Source organism: Ylistrum balloti, unplaced genomic scaffold (genome assembly GCF_031769215.1).
Source record: "Ylistrum balloti isolate Yb309-2 unplaced genomic scaffold, AGI_CSIRO_Ybal_v1 Utg371990, whole genome shotgun sequence".
NCBI lineage: Eukaryota > Metazoa > Mollusca > Bivalvia > Pectinida > Pectinidae > Ylistrum > Ylistrum balloti.
In genome coordinates, this window is record NW_026782970.1 from 27,501 (window position 1) to 41,928 (window position 14,428).

At 34.9% G+C, this 14,428-nt stretch overlaps 8 non-coding genes across 8 annotated transcripts; all 8 read right to left on the reverse strand.

Moving 5' to 3' along the window:
* Nucleotides 1-6,578: 6,578 nt before the first annotated feature.
* On the reverse strand, nucleotides 6,579-6,651 carry Trnav-uac (transfer RNA valine (anticodon UAC)). The gene has a single exon. It is a non-coding gene; the product is annotated as a tRNA-Val (tRNA).
* Nucleotides 6,652-6,826: 175 nt separating this feature from the next.
* On the reverse strand, nucleotides 6,827-6,899 carry Trnav-cac (transfer RNA valine (anticodon CAC)). Its single transcript has one exon. It is a non-coding gene; the product is annotated as a tRNA-Val (tRNA).
* Nucleotides 6,900-6,991: 92 nt separating this feature from the next.
* Nucleotides 6,992-7,064, reverse strand: Trnav-aac (transfer RNA valine (anticodon AAC)). Its single transcript has one exon. It is a non-coding gene; the product is annotated as a tRNA-Val (tRNA).
* A 1,929-nt stretch (nucleotides 7,065-8,993) lies between these two features.
* Trnav-uac (transfer RNA valine (anticodon UAC)) lies at nucleotides 8,994-9,066 on the reverse strand. The gene has a single exon. It is a non-coding gene; the product is annotated as a tRNA-Val (tRNA).
* Nucleotides 9,067-9,241: 175 nt separating this feature from the next.
* Nucleotides 9,242-9,314, reverse strand: Trnav-cac (transfer RNA valine (anticodon CAC)). Its single transcript has one exon. It is a non-coding gene; the product is annotated as a tRNA-Val (tRNA).
* Nucleotides 9,315-9,406: 92 nt separating this feature from the next.
* Nucleotides 9,407-9,479, reverse strand: Trnav-aac (transfer RNA valine (anticodon AAC)). Its single transcript has one exon. It is a non-coding gene; the product is annotated as a tRNA-Val (tRNA).
* Nucleotides 9,480-11,405: 1,926 nt separating this feature from the next.
* Trnav-uac (transfer RNA valine (anticodon UAC)) lies at nucleotides 11,406-11,478 on the reverse strand. The gene has a single exon. It is a non-coding gene; the product is annotated as a tRNA-Val (tRNA).
* A 170-nt stretch (nucleotides 11,479-11,648) lies between these two features.
* Nucleotides 11,649-11,721, reverse strand: Trnav-cac (transfer RNA valine (anticodon CAC)). Its single transcript has one exon. It is a non-coding gene; the product is annotated as a tRNA-Val (tRNA).
* Between the last annotated feature and the right edge of the window lie 2,707 nt (nucleotides 11,722-14,428).

Here is a 14,428-nt window from a genome sequence, read left to right on the forward strand (position 1 = left end):
CAGTTCCGAACATTCAAAGTACATATGTTGTAATGTTTCCTTTTTTATATTACACACAAGACAAACATCACTATCTACTTTACCAATTTTCATCAACTTGTCCATAGTAAAAATAGAATTGTGGACAGTGCGAAAATGGACATCAATGATATCTGAGGGCAAAAAGGGCATATACATTATAGAAAAAACGGGCTTCAAATCAGCATTTTCAAAAATGTCTGACCAGTAATCTACCGCCTTTGGCTTTTTAAAACAACGTCTGATAAAACACGCATAAATCTCCCGAGTAGACCTGGGAAAAATCTTTACCGTGGTGCCATTGTCATCCTTGTACACGACATAAGGTTGACACTCCGTACTAGTATTTGTGTGAACACTGGTTAAAACTGTTTTCTTGTATTCAGCTGGTATACAACTCATAATCAAGTTAAAATCGGATAAAATAATATCCACTGAAATGTCAGCATTATATTCTCTGACAATGTCTGCTACTGCATGAGCAGAAAGGAACTTAGGTACAAGTTCAAGTGTCAAATGTTTCACTTTTGTAATACCCGCCTTGGCAAAGGCATCAATAAATACAGGATTGTCATTCTTTAATATAGTAGAATTAAAAAACAATGGTTGTTCGTATACAAAGAAACTGTTTCTGTTTTCATAAAATACATCATTAACAGCCTGAAAGGCATACCATGCCTTTATCATCTCCCGATAAACGATCGGTAATACTCTAAGGTACTTATCAGAGAATTTACAATAAATTACTTCTGTACCCAACTGTAAATTCAGAATTTTGTTAAAGAAATATCGACACATACATTTCCAAGCAGCACTACAGGAATTATCCAACCACCTGAACAAAAATTTCAACCTAAACGATCTTAGTTTTAATTCCATGTCCGGAATATTTAGACCCCCGACTTCCCTTTTACCAATTATAGTATCATAGGCAACCAGGTGAGCACCATTATTCCATAAGAAATCTATACATGCTTTCTTAATATTATTTATAAAAACCAAAGGTATTGTCTGAGAGGTAATACAATACCAACACCTTGACATAAGTAAGGCACTAATTACAGTAGCTCTTCCATGTAGAGTCAGCTGTCTTTGAGACCATGACCTTAAAATAGATTTAATAGAATTAACTTTATTCTCCCAATTCTTCATATTACAATCATTAGTATCTGTACCAACATAAACACCAAGTACACATATACTCTTTTTACATACAGTAATGCTTAACTGATCCACTTCATCATTGGAAATACTTCCTTTACCTACACACAAGATCTCCGATTTATCTTTATTTATCTTGGCTCCTGAACCTTTACTATATACTTCTAATAAGTTAAAAACTTTACTAATAGACTGTTTGTCACTTAGTGTCAAGGTAGTATCATCAGCGTGTTGATATACCTTTGACTCGAAATTTGCACAAGGCACTTTGATACCAGAAATATCAGGAGATTTTGAAAACATACAGCCCAAAGGTTCAGCAGTCAAAACGTACAGCATAGCCGAAATCGGACAACCCTGTCTAACTGAATTGTGCACAGGAAAAAACTTTGTAAGATTCCCATTATACTTAACACAGCTAGAGATTTTAGAATAAAAAATCTTAACCCAATTAATAAAATTTTCCCCAAAACCAAATTTCTGTAAAACTTTGAACAAATATGAATGTGAAACACGATCAAAAGCTTTCTGTTGGTCTATTTTAAGTATGTAACCCTCAGAATTCTCCTGATCAATAACATCAATAATATCTCGGACACTAAAAATAGTGTCAGAGATGTCTCTACCAGGTACACAGCATGACTGAAATCTTGAAACAATAGAGGGTAAGACTGATTTAAGTCTATTGGACATAACTCTGGCTAGTATTTTATAGTCTACATTTAGGAGACTAATTGGGCGCCAATGTTTTAACAAAGATTTATCACCCTTCTTTTTATAGACAAGATTTATAACACCTTGTTTCATAGTTCTGGAAAGTTCTTTATCTTCCCAGATACTATGAACAACACGAGGAAATACAAAACGCAAATCCTCAAAAAAATGACAATAAAACTCAACAGTAAGTCCGTCTAAACCAGGACTTTTGTTTTTAGACATACCAAACAATGCTTCTTTAATTTCATCAACAGTGATAGATGCGTCACACTTATCACGATCTTCATCGGTCACTGTTGTATCAATATAGGACAAAAGATGATCAATATCATCATCAGATGTGTTGGTACAATTATACAACTCACTATGGAAATTAAATATTTCATGAGATAACTCATCTTCACTACTTACAACTTTACCATTTATACTTTGTAGTTTTTTAATCGCATTACAGCCTTGTCTATATTTCTCTAACCTTAAAAAGTAACCAGTACATTTGTCTCCATCTACAGCCCATTTAGCCTTTGACCTTAAAACTGCCCCATTACATTTTTCGCCTTCAAACTTTTCTAAACTATGCCGTAACGCTTCATACTTATCACAATCAAACTTTTTTCCATTAGCAATATCACAAGAAAACGCTTGTAACTTATTTTGAATTCTATAAAATTCAGCATTACGTCGTTTACTCCGGTCTTTACCATAGACCTGAGAAAACTTTTTAATTTTGTATTTCAAATTGTCCCACCAGACTTTGGGTTCACTGATATACAAATCACAAGTTCTGGCCTCTGTAATAATATATCTGATTTTGTTATTAAAATCATCCTCTAATAGATATGAATTATTAAAAATCCAAATACCAGGACCTTTACTTCCTAAAGCACAGTCTACTTTCATGACTACAAAACAATGATCACTGAAAGATGTATCATTGTAGTAAATGTTCTGTACATAAGGACCTAGTCCTTTTGAAATTAAGAAGTAGTCTATACGGCTTTGTGATAATTTACCATTACTAATCATCTTACGAGAAAAAATAGCGCAATTTCTGTTTCTTTTTCGCCAAATATCGTAAACGTCACATGTAAACATTATACTGTTCAATGCAGTCACACTGGGATTTACCTGGTGTGTCGTAGCACCAGTACGGTCAAGTGTAGATAAGGTTGTATTGAAATCACCCCCTGTAATCAGGTTCTCTGTAAAAGGCACTAGCCAATCTTTTAACTGATCAAAAAATACTTTTCTGTCACTCACAATATTAGGCGCATAAATATTAACAATATTCCATTTCATATCTTCTATTTCAATTTTTATTCGCAAGACTCTCCCACCATAACCGTCAAATTCAATTAAACTATCTTTCAGATTGTTTGATATCAAAATAGCAACACCTTTTCTGTGGTCATTGCTATTGTTAAAAATAATCTTACCTGCCCACAAATGGTTAATTTGATTAACAAAATTATCATCCCAGAATGTTTCTTGTAGCAATATTACATCAAAATGGTTATATTTGCAATATTCAAAAACATTCCTTATCTTGACTACATCTCTCAAACCATTTATATTTAAAGACAAACACGTAAACATAAGAAAAACCAAGAAAACAAAATTCATTCTAAATTTTTCTTAACTTTTTTGTGTTTCTGCTTTTTCTTTTTCTTCACACCACAGTCTCCCACCCTTTGTTTTAGACAATCGCGCCCCTTTCCACCACTCTGCCTACCCGAATCAAGTCTCTCATCCCCCATCTTTTCACTCTCCATTTTTGGCTGGACTGTCATACCTTGGAGAGGAAAAACATCGCCGTATACAGGAGAACCACAAACGTTCGACCTCTCATCACTCAAAATGACGTCTGTCTGACTCCAAATACCTTCCGCGTAGTTTCCTTCTTCACTATCATCATCATCGCTAACATCATCCTCATCATCATCATCAGTTAATGACTCAGCAGTCAAACTAACTTCGAGATTCTCACAGGTGTGTTCCTCATCAACAGCGCTGCTAATCTCCACCACAGGAGCCATACCACCGTCTTCACTTCTGGAATCCATCACCATATCAGCATCTTCATTATCAGCCTCAGCAGCAACACTGACACAGTCATCAGAGGGTCCCTTCCCTTCCGTCTCAACCCAGTCGTCTGCCGACTCCTCCTCACCGACCAATTCACTGTCGTCACGATTGGCCTCCGTGTCAAAACACCTGCAGTTATACACACCGCATCGGTCACACAGTGTATCGATACACCTGGCTGCACGCACACAATCACATGCATACCTCACCTCGCCACAGCGAGTACACGGCTGCGTTTTACAGGTTTTTCGGAAGTGTCCTTGACCACCACATGTAAAACAAACAAACTGGGGACAGTCTTTGAAAAGGTGTTGATCAGAATAGCACAGTGAGCACACTTTTAACTGATTGTCATGTATTACACGATGATATTCCTTGCCAAACTTCATAGTGTATGGCAATGATTTCAAACTAGGGGGTAGCTTTACACGTACATATCTTGTTCCATCCGCTACACTTGTTCCTTTGTAGAAACGTCGTTTTATTGGGGATACTAAATCAACACCAAGAATTTCAAGTTTTTCTTTTATTTCATCATCACTGATATATGCTGGAAGATGTAGAAAACTAACCAGCGTGAACTTCTTAGTGATATCATGACATTCGTACCTTTTTCCGTCAATCAAAACACCGTCCAGTAATATGTTGATCCCCGCTCTACCCTCTAGGGTGACCTCGAACAAATTCCCGGACTTCGGGACGCATGCAAATACCGAACCTTCGCCGCACAGTTCAGTTATCACATCAATTACTTTGTAGGCTTTCAACGATTTGTTGTCTACAACATCAATTATTACAGTATTGTCTTTCGTATAGCGCCTATGTCCACTAGGTACGGCCTGAGGGGGCCCAGAGGACCCCATCCCCCCGGCACGTACCTGCCAAAAGAGATATGGCAAATCGAAAATCGGGGAAATAACAATTATTTATGGGAATGAAAAATGTCAATATTCCACAAAAATCAAAGCTTACCACCGATGAATGTAGATTTCAACACTGCTAACTATGCGCAAAGGTACGACTCCACACAGAAAATCAGTGAATATCACCAATATTCGACAAACCACGTGTACAATTATTTATGGGAATGAAAAATGTCAATATTCCACAAAAATCAAATCGACGGGCCATGGTTTTTTTCTTTTTCAACAAGCTAAAATCGGTTGAGCGAAATTTCATGTTAATCCCAACCCGGAACAGATTTACAAAACGAACACGTGTTGGCAGTAAGGAAATCCTACTACAAGTTCAGCCCGACTTTTGTTGGTAGACACGAATTCGAGACTGAACAAATGTTAATCTTCAACACAGTTCAAAACCCAATTCCGAAAAAAATAACGAGACATCAAGTTGTCTACCTCATCAAGGTTATACCTTCTCAAAGATATAAACTAATACACTAAAACAACACCAATGACCACATAAAAAAACTGTATACTGCCACCCATCAACAAAACTGGTCTTTAAATATACCATCAATAAGAATATAGTAACATTCCTATACGACATAAGCGTAATTATCGCTTTTCTCTGTTGTGGATTTATTTTGAGATTCTCGATGGTAACATTCATGTTTTATTGACCTACGGTCATTCTCACAGAAACGTTGACGAACTTTCTTTTCCAGTATCACAATTTCCATGAGAGATGTCTACTTCTGACAATAAGATAAACATCACGGAGATATACGAGATGCATAATAATGAGGACTATAAACGGTTTTATGGTCGGGGCCCCGAAGACTCCTCAATTTGAAAACGATTAAAACAACATCAGGTAAAAACAAAATAATAATAAAATGATATGAAATCAATCTCACAATTCCATTGATCCTGCAATAGAGAAATTGATGCATCGAGGAATTCCCATAAATAATTGATATTTCCTTTTTTTTAGTATTACAAGATTTTTGGTTGTAATATTGTAATAGAGAAGTTGATGCTTTCATCAATTTCTATAACTGTTTGTTTGCTTTGTCAATTTCCATGAAATCTTTAGGCTATTTCTGCGATATTTACCCAGGTTTAAAGTGACTAATCCTTGTGGTTTAAATACAGATGTGAATGGGTAGTTCAGTAACAGAATTATCACTGATGAAGGGTAATATTTAGTTGATATGGTTGATAACTAATGCTTAAGATTGTTTCCTAATGCATATGGAACATGGTGTTATCAGGAAATATCTTCTAAACTAATTGACCATGTCATAAACGTGTATTATTGCAAACTGTTATTGTTGTTACAGGACCAATGATCTATTTACGATAAAAGTGGTTTTAAATATTCATTTATGAAACAAGATATATTTAGGTATAGCAATACGGAAATACTGTCTCGACTGTCATTTCATTGTAGGTTTATCATTTTACGCTACCAATCAGATAAATAGATAAAGAACTAAATATATATATATCCTGGTAAACATCTTAAAATAATGCTAGACGCAGAGAGTGTCTGTGTATTGAAAGTATTCTAATGATACGCATCGACATGACATGTATTGAACTTGAAATGCGGTGTTGGGTTTTTTCTTTCACCCAATCGGCTAATAAGAGGATCTGGGATTCCAAATAGTGCCATTTGCAAAAAATGCTGAGAGGTTCTGGCGAGGTTCGAACTCGCGGCCTTCTGCGTGTAAAGCAGACGTGATAACCACTACACCACAGAACCGCACATACTCTTACGATCGATCGAAATATTTGATAGTCGAGTTGATTTAATTCGCTATATTTACTGAAAAGTTAGGTTGATTATTCCTAGTTGACTTTAATGTTTGCGATGAAGTTGAATGGTGATCTAGGATAATGCAAGATATGTCGGTAATAAGAATAAAAATGTAATTTTTAGGTTTCGGCGAGGTTCGAACTCGCGACCTTCTGCGTGTGAAGCAGACGTGATAACCACTACACCACGAAACCCTTATGAAAATGATTTTCCGAAATGTACAATTTGCACAAGTGTCAATCGAAATCATTCAATAAAAGATAACAATAGAAGAAAAATAAGGATCAGGTTCCGACGAGTTTCGAACTCGTGACCTTCTGCGTGTTAAGCAGACGTGATAACCACTACACCACGGAACCTTCATACTGAATTCGTGCTAAAACATTCTCCACACAGCACGAATCAGCATTGTAACGATTATCAAGAAAATGCTTCTGCTATTTTTTTATTTTCAATATTCGACAAACCCCGTGTATTTTCACATAATATATCTACCCACAACCCAAATACCAAAACTCTACATACATGTATATGAAACATACGATAACATTTAATATGATAAAATCGGACCTTCAATTGGAGACATAATACAAATATAGTATTGAGATATTACATATGCCAAATCAATGATTTAACTGCACTTCTCTCTTGTTTCGTCCCTTCCCTGGAACACTCACCATTGATGCTAGGGACCTTACGCGTGGGAATCTAGAAGTCAATGATTCGGGAGAATCCGAATTGATCGAAACAAAAGTTAAGTCTAGATAAACGGAATGGTACACTAAATTCATGATTTGTTTTTTATTATTATTTTGGATGGTTTTTTTCTTTTTCAACAAGGCTAAAATCGGTTGAGCGAAATTTCATGTTAATCCCAACCCGGAACAGATTTACAAAACGAACACGTGTTGGCAGTAAGGAAATCCTACTACAAGTTCAGCCCGACTTTTGTTGGTAGACACAAATTCGAGACTGAACAAATGTTAATCTTCAACACAGTTCAAAACCCAATTCCGAAAAAAATAACGAGACATCAAGTTGTCTACCTCATCAAGGTTATACCTTCTCAAAGATATAAACTAATACACTAAAACAACACCAATGACCACATAAAAAAACTGTATACTGCCACCCATCAACAAAACTGGTCTTTAAATATACCATCAATAAGAATATAGTAACATTCCTATACGACATAAGCGTAATTATCGCTTTTCTCTGTTGTGGATTTATTTTGAGATTCTCGATGGTAACATTCATGTTTTATTGACCTACGGTCATTCTCACAGAAACGTTGACGAACTTTCTTTTCCAGTATCACAATTTCCATGAGAGATGTCTACTTCTGACAATAAGATAAACATCACGGAGATATACGAGATGCATAATAATGAGGACTATAAACGGTTTTATGGTCGGGGCCCCGAAGACTCCTCAATTTGAAAACGATTAAAACAACATCAGGTAAAAACAAAATAATAATAAAATGATATGAAATCAATCTCACAATTCCATTGATCCTGCAATAGAGAAATTGATGCATCGAGGAGGAATTCCCATAAATAATTGATATTTCCTTTTTTTTAGTATTACAAGATTTTTGGTTGTAATATTGTAATAGAGAAGTTGATGCTTTCATCAATTTCTATAACTGTTTGTTTGCTTTGTCAATTTCCATGAAATCTTTAGGCTATTTCTGCGATATTTACCCAGGTTTAAAGTGACTAATCCTTGTGGTTTAAATACAGATGTGAATGGGTAGTTCAGTAACAGAATTATCACTGATGAAGGGTAATATTTAGTTGATATGGTTGATAACTAATGCTTAAGATTGTTTCCTAATGCATATGGAACATGGTGTTATCAGGAAATATCTTCTAAACTAATTGACCATGTCATAAACGTGTATTATTGCAAATTGTTATTGTTGTTACAGGACCAATGATCTATTTACGATAAAAGTGGTTTTAAATATTTATTTATGAAACAAGATATATTTAGGTATAGCAATACGGAAATACTGTCTCGACTGTCATTTCATTGTAGGTTTATCATTTTACGCTACCAATCAGATAAATAGATAAAGAACTAAATATATATATATCCTGGTAAACATCTTAAAATAATGCTAGACGCAGAGAGTGTCTGTGTATTGAAAGTATTCTAATGATACGCATCGACATGACATGTATTGAACTTGAAATGCGGTGTTGGGTTTTTTCTTTCACCCAATCGGCTAATAAGAGGATCTGGGATTCCAAATAGTGCCATTTGCAAAAAATGCTGAGAGGTTCTGGCGAGGTTCGAACTCGCGGCCTTCTGCGTGTAAAGCAGACGTGATAACCACTACACCACAGAACCGCACATACTCTTACGATCGATCGAAATATTTGATAGTCAAGTTGATTTAATTCGCTATATTTACTGAAAAGTTAGGTTGATTATTCCTAGTTGACTTTAATGTTTGCGATGAAGTTGAATGGTGATCTAGGATAATGCAAGATATGTCGGTAATAAGAATAAAAATGTAATTTTTAGGTTTCGGCGAGGTTCGAACTCGCGACCTTCTGCGTGTGAAGCAGACGTGATAACCACTACACCACGAAACCCTTATGAAAATGATTTTCCGAAATGTACAATTTGGACAAGTGTCAATCGAAATCATTCAATAAAAGATAACAATAGAAGAAAAATAAGGATCAGGTTCCGACGAGTTTCGAACTCGTGACCTTCTGCGTGTTAAGCAGACGTGATAACCACTACACCACGGAACCTTCATACTGAATTCGTGCTAAAACATTCTCCACACAGCACGAATCAGCATTGTAACGATTATCAAGAAAATGCTTCTGCTATTTTTTTATTTTCAATATTCGACAAACCCCGTGTATTTTCACATAATATATCTACCCACAACCCAAATACCAAAACTCTACATACATGTATATGAAACATACGATAACATTTAATATGATAAAATCGGACCTTCAATTGGAGACATAATACAAATATAGTATTGAGATATTATATATGCCAAATCAATGATTTAACTGCACTTCTCTCTTGTTTCGTCCCTTCCCTGGAACACTCACCATTGATGCTAGGGACCTTACGCGTGGGAATCTAGAAGTCAATGATTCGGGAGAATCCGAATTGATCGAAACAAAAGTTAAGTCTAGATAAACGGAATGGTACACTAAATTCATGATTTGTTTTTTATTATTATTTTGGATGGTTTTTTTCTTTTTCAACAAGGCTAAAATCGGTTGAGCGAAATTTCATGTTAATCCCAACCCGGAACAGATTTACAAAACGAACACGTGTTGGCAGTAAGGAAATCCTACTACAAGTTCAGCCCGACTTTTGTTGGTAGACACAAATTCGAGACTGAACAAATGTTAATCTTCAACACAGTTCAAAACCCAATTCCGAAAAAAATAACGAGACATCAAGTTGTCTACCTCATCAAGGTTATACCTTCTCAAAGATATAAACTAATACACTAAAACAACACCAATGACCACATAAAAAAACTGTATACTGCCACCCATCAACAAAACTGGTCTTTAAATATACCATCAATAAGAATATAGTAACATTCCTATACGACATAAGCGTAATTATCGCTTTTCTCTGTTGTGAATTTATTTTGAGATTCTCGATGGTAACATTCATGTTTTATTGACCTACGGTCATTCTCACAGAAACGTTGACGAACTTTCTTTTCCAGTATCACAATTTCCATGAGAGATGTCTACTTCTGACAATAAGATAAACATCACGGAGATATACGAGATGCATAATAATGAGGACTATAAACGGTTTTATGGTCGGGGCCCCGAAGACTCCTCAATTTGAAAACGATTAAAACAACATCAGGTAAAAACAAAATAATAATAAAATGATATGAAATCAATCTCACAATTCCATTGATCCTGCAATAGAGAAATTGATGCATCGAGGAATTCCCATAAATAATTGATATTTCCTTTTTTTTAGTATTACAAGATTTTTGGTTGTAATATTGTAATAGAGAAGTTGATGCTTTCATCAATTTCTATAACTGTTTGTTTGCTTTGTCAATTTCCATGAAATCTTTAGGCTATTTCTGCGATATTTACCCAGGTTTAAAGTGACTAATCCTTGTGGTTTAAATACAGATGTGAATGGGTAGTTCAGTAACAGAATTATCACTGATGAAGGGTAATATTTAGTTGATATGGTTGATAACTAATGCTTAAGATTGTTTCCTAATGCATATGGAACATGGTGTTATCAGGAAATATCTTCTAAACTAATTGACCATGTCATAAACGTGTATTATTGCAAACTGTTATTGTTGTTACAGGACCAATGATCTATTTACGATAAAAGTGGTTTTAAATATTCATTTATGAAACAAGATATATTTAGGTATAGCAATACGGAAATACTGTCTCGACTGTCATTTCATTGTAGGTTTATCATTTTACGCTACCAATCAGATAAATAGATAAAGAACTAAATATATATATATCCTGGTAAACATCTTAAAATAATGCTAGACGCAGAGAGTGTCTGTGTATTGAAAGTATTCTAATGATACGCATCGACATGACATGTATTGAACTTGAACTGCGGTGTTGGGTTTTTTCTTTCACCCAATCGGCTAATAAGAGGATCTGGGATTCCAAATAGTGCCATTTGCAAAAAATGCTGAGAGGTTCTGGCGAGGTTCGAACTCGCGGCCTTCTGCGTGTAAAGCAGACGTGATAACCACTACACCACAGAACCGCACATACTTTTCGATCGAAATATTTGATAGTCGAGTTGATTTAATTCGCTATATTTACTGAAAAGTTAGGTTGATTATTCCTAGTTGACTTTAATGTTTGCGATGAAGTTGAATGGTGATCTAGGATAATGCAAGATATGTCGGTAATAAGAATAAAAATGTAATTTTTAGGTTTCGGCGAGGTTCGAACTCGCGACCTTCTGCGTGTGAAGCAGACGTGATAACCACTACACCACGAAACCCTTATGAAAATGATTTTCCGAAATGTACAATTTGCACAAGTGTCAATCGAAATCATTCAATAAAAGATAACAATAGAAGAAAAATAAGGATCAGGTTCCGACGAGTTTCGAACTCGTGACCTTCTGCGTGTTTTTTTTTTTTTTTTTTTTTTGTTTTTAAATTAATTTTAATGTACCAGCAAATAGGGCCTGAAACATTGCCGGAGGTTCCTCACAGTGCATATATAGATCGATGACAATATCATAGCTTACATAATATGATAATCAAATAATCATTAAAAAACAATACATGTCGGTCTCTTCGAATGTGAAATAGTGAGTATTTTATCATTCCATCAGATTGAATAAAAATAGAATGTGTCTTTAATCTAATAAAGGCTTTATAATACACACCCTCAAATATTGCGTTAACATAATTCACAATGACAGTACTAAATTTCTTTCTGAAGAATTATTCTTCTCTAACAAGTGATTATTCTGTACCATGTATTTGGCAAAAAGAAACGGTTTATTGTTCACCTTGTAGTAAATTTGTACGTAGTCAAAATATTTACGAAGAGTATACATAAAAAAATTCCTCAAATCAACCTTTGACATTTTATTCACTACAAGATTTCTTCTTTTAAAAATACAAAAACGGACTACACCTAACAAGAAGTTGAGGAAAAAATGATTTGTTCCTTTAATTTTTCTAGTGTAACCAAAAAGAACCAGCTTCCTAAGAGACACATCAACAATATAAGTGGGGTTAGCATCCTTAAGCAACTTCCTTGTTAACATATCAATATAATCTAAGAAGTCTGACAGTTCCGAACATTCAAAGTACATATGTTGTAATGTTTCCTTTTTTATATTACACACAAGACAAACATCACTATCTACTTTACCAATTTTCATCAACTTGTCCATAGTAAAAATAGAATTGTGGACAGTGCGAAAATGGACATCAATGATATCTGAGGGCAAAAAGGGCATATACATTATAGAAAAAACGGGCTTCAAATCAGCATTTTCAAAAATGTCTGACCAGTAATCTACCGCCTTTGGCTTTTTAAAACAACGTCTGATAAAACACGCATAAATTCCCGAGTAGACCTGGGAAAAATCTTTACCGTGGTGCCATTGTCATCCTTGTACACGACATAAGGTTGACACTCCGTACTAGTATTTGTGTGAACACTGGTTAAAACTGTTTTCTTGTATTCAGCTGGTATACAACTCATAATCAAGTTAAAATCGGATAAAATAATATCCACTGAAATGTCAGCATTATATTCTCTGACAATGTCTGCTACTGCATGAGCAGAAAGGAACTTAGGTACAAGTTCAAGTGTCAAATGTTTCACTTTTGTAATACCCGCCTTGGCAAAGGCATCAATAAATACAGGATTGTCATTCTTTAATATAGTAGAATTAAAAAACAATGGTTGTTCGTATACAAAGAAACTGTTTCTGTTTTCATAAAATACATCATTAACAGCCTGAAAGGCATACCATGCCTTTATCATCTCCCGATAAACGATCGGTAATACTCTAAGGTACTTATCAGAGAATTTACAATAAATTACTTCTGTACCCAACTGTAAATTCAGAATTTTGTTAAAGAAATATCGACACATACATTTCCAAGCAGCACTACAGGAATTATCCAACCACCTGAACAAAAATTTCAACCTAAACGATCTTAGTTTTAATTCCATGTCCGGAATATTTAGACCCCCGACTTCCCTTTTACCAATTATAGTATCATAGGCAACCAGGTGAGCACCATTATTCCATAAGAAATCTATACATGCTTTCTTAATATTATTTATAAAAACCAAAGGTATTGTCTGAGAGGTAATACAATACCAACACCTTGACATAAGTAAGGCACTAATTACAGTAGCTCTTCCATGTAGAGTCAGCTGTCTTTGAGACCATGACCTTAAAATAGATTTAATAGAATTAACTTTATTCTCCCAATTCTTCATATTACAATCATTAGTATCTGTACCAACATAAACACCAAGTACACATATACTCTTTTTACATACAGTAATGCTTAACTGATCCACTTCATCATTGGAAATACTTCCTTTACCTACACACAAGATCTCCGATTTATCTTTATTTATCTTGGCTCCTGAACCTTTACTATATACTTCTAATAAGTTAAAAACTTTACTAATAGACTGTTTGTCACTTAGTGTCAAGGTAGTATCATCAGCGTGTTGATATACCTTTGACTCGAAATTTGCACAAGGCACTTTGATACCAGAAATATCAGGAGATTTTGAAAACATACAGCCCAAAGGTTCAGCAGTCAAAACGTACAGCATAGCCGAAATCGGACAACCCTGTCTAACTGAATTGTGCACAGGAAAAAACTTTGTAAGATTCCCATTATACTTAACACAGCTAGAGATTTTAGAATAAAAAATCTTAACCCAATTAATAAAATTTTCCCCAAAACCAAATTTCTGTAAAACTTTGAACAAATATGAATGTGAAACACGGTCAAAAGCTTTCTGTTGGTCTATTTTAAGTATGTAACCCTCAGAATTCTCCTGATCAATAACATCAATAATATCTCGGACACTAAAAATAGTGTCAGAGATGTCTCTACCAGGTACACAGCATGACTGAAATCTTGAAACAATAGAGGGTAAGACTGATTTAAGTCTATTGGACATAACTCTGGCTAGTATTTTATAGTCTACATTTA